We start from the raw sequence: 3,196 nt of genomic DNA, 5'->3' as shown, positions 1-3,196 counted from the left end.
AAAAAATGCAATTTTTCTAGAAGCTATATTTAAAAAAGCAATCCAACTAAGAGACATCGAGGGAAGGGTGACAATGTCTAAAAAGCAATGTACTCTTTATCTAACTTATGTAACCTATGTATATCACTTTTATAATAACAATAAAAACCTAATAAAAAAGCAATCACAGGGGGCTGGGAAGGTGGTTCAGTGGTAGAGTGCTTGCCTCACATAATGAGGCTCTGGGTTCGATTCTTTAGCACCACATAAAAAGAAAAGGCCAGAAATGGCGCTGTGGCTCAAGTGGTAGAGTTCTAGTCTTGAGCTGAAGAGCTGAGGGACAGTGCCCAGACCCAGAGTTCAGACCCCACAACAGGCAAAATCAAACAAACAAAAAAACCACAGGAAGTTCAGACCTTTAAGAAGTAGAGTCTCTTCAAGACGCCATGTTGAAAAGGAACTATACAACTTGTGGGTGTGAGAAAAAAAATCACATATTATCACATATATTTTCTGCAGTTAGTTACTGTAAAATGGAAACTTTTGGGGATCCTACTCATTGGGCTATTGTGAGAATCATTCAGGCAAAATGCTCAGGGTTGGGTAAAATGTAGCCAGTTCTCCAAAACATTAGGTAAAAGCAAGCAAGCAAATGAACTAAAATTATTAGCATTGCTTTGTTTGGATTTACTATGAATTTAGTTCTTGCGCTGGCTATAACAGAAACAAAGCAAGTGACCAGCATTTCAATAAATACAATGTGAAGCTGAGCTATGACCTAACATGACTCTGAAAATAACTGAATAATATGATAAGCATAATCTATTTGCAATAGTTCTGTCATGAGCAGGAATTCTATTAACAAATTTCAGCCTCCAAACATTTAAAAAAACCTACCTTGTTTTCTAAAATTATGTCTTTTTCTACTATGATTATATAAATTACTCAGTGGGTAAGCTTCCTCAAATGAGATAACCGGCATCACCTCTCTATTTTCTATATTGCATTTTTTTGTTCAAAAGACTATAATTATATAAAATACTGCTCTCCTGAATGCTAATAATAATGGAAAGCATGTGAATTTAAATGTATTATTATTTCCTTGTACTGATGAAAAATGTAGTTTTCTGATAATTTTAACTGGGTTAACTGTGTGTGTATGAGAAAGAGAGAGGGAGAGAAAGAGATGGAGAGATAGGAGGGAAAGAGAAAGGAAAGTAATAGAAATAAAAGAGAATGTTGATAGAGGTCTGTAATATTATTTAATCTTTTGTCTTATCAAGTGAGTTTCAAAATATATTTAAAATTCTTACCTCTCCATGTTCCTTATGACATATTTGGCTTTATGCTCAACTCAATTCAGAAGATCCTATTAATGAAGATGCTTTAATGCCTGCCCATGATTATAATGGGCTTTTTTGTTCTGCAGTTTCTCCCCGTGTCAGAGACTAAGTCATTAATCAATGGGTGCTGAAAAATAATTGTCTAGTTCCTAACAATTGTCTATTGTTGAAACATTTGGAATTTTACGATAAAGATGTACAGGCTGCTCAGGAAAAAAATGGTTTAAGATTACCCTTCATGGAATTGTGGACATATTGTTGGAAACGTGAAGCAGCTGACCTGGTTTTAATGCATTTTTTTGTGTGTGTTTCATTGTGCAATTGCCTATTCAAATGGTGCCGGAAAAGTTGACTTCATTAATGTCAAGAAATAATGATTTCATATTTTTTATTGAGCTGGCACAATTACCAAATGCAGAAATATTGCAGAGCTCTGAAATAAAAGTGAAATGTGCTGATAATAATGATGGTAACTTTTTGTTGATTTCACATCAGTTTTGTACCTAGCACACCCAACACAGGTCCCAGCTATAAATAAGAACCTGAACTGAAGTGATGATAGTCACAAGAAATATACAGCTACACCATGCTGTTTTTAGTAGCTCAAAATTAGATATCTTCTCGTTGAAAATGTCGTAATTTGAAATGTCAATAAGTACATTTCATGCTATCTCCTACTATAACAAATTACCTCTTAAATCTGCCAAGATTGAAGTCTAACTCACAGCCACAAAATAATAAATATGAATTTTCTAACTTGGGGGGAAAAACATATGCTCTGATTTTTAATATAACCCATTTTATGTAAATGTGCTTATAGGGCCGAGTCTTCCCAAATGGAGTATCTGTTTAGAGAGTCATTATATTTGTTATAACCTATAACCTGTATAGCCTTTAATCAACAAATATTAAATCAAGTAGCTTTTATTAGAAGGAAGATTGAAATAAATATCCTTTTCTTTTCAAGATCATGACCAGCAGCTCAGAAAGCGGTCTTTGAGTCTATGGACTTCTTGCTTCCAGGATTTGGGTGCTGGGATTACATGTATATGCCACAATGACTTTCTAAATTCGAGACAGTTATATACAGGGGTAACATTTAACATGTTCACTTGTGTATCTGGTACTTCTTCATCAGAATCGTGGCTTCCATCCTTCTCCCCGTCCCCCATGGCAGCCCCTTCCCCCAGATCACGTTTCCCACTTCCTTCATCACATATCCATTCTGACTGTATTTGCCCTTTGTTCCTTTTGAGTCCATCCACTCCCTTCCCACTACCAGACCCCTGCAACTTTGTTTCAGCTTCCTGATATTCATTTTGTTAACTTTCAGTTAATTGTTGGCAATACTTCTTCCATGTCATTTCACTTTTGCATATACTTTAATCAACTTAATCATGTATGTATATGCATATGTTTATGTTTACATGAGGGGTTGTTTTGGGGCCTAAGATCAATGTATGAGACAAAGTACATGACTTTTGTCTTTCTAGGCTTGGTTTACTTTACTCATGTTGTTTGTTGTGGGGCTTGAACTTGGGGCCTGGGTGCTATCCCTCTTTGTGCTCAAGGCTAGCGCTCTAACACTTGAGCCACAGTGACACTTCTGGTTTTTGAGTAGTTAATTGGGTATAAGAGTCTCACAGGGACTTTTCTGCCGAGGCTGGCTTCTAACAGCAATTCTCAGATCTCAGCCTCTTGCATAGCTAGGATTACAGGCATGAGCCACTGGTGCCTGGCTTCAATAGGTATTTTTCTAGCTCTATCCATTTCTCTGACAATAACATCATTTCATTCTTTCTGATGGCTGCATAAAAGTCATATGAATCTACACACACACACACACACACACACACACACACACACACACACAC

This window comes from Dipodomys ordii, unplaced genomic scaffold, assembly GCF_000151885.1.
Source record: "Dipodomys ordii isolate 6190 unplaced genomic scaffold, Dord_2.0 Scaffold9, whole genome shotgun sequence".
NCBI classification, from domain to species: Eukaryota; Metazoa; Chordata; class Mammalia; order Rodentia; family Heteromyidae; genus Dipodomys; species Dipodomys ordii.
The sequence above is the reverse complement of the archived record's forward strand: the minus strand, read 5'-3'. Positions refer to the sequence as shown.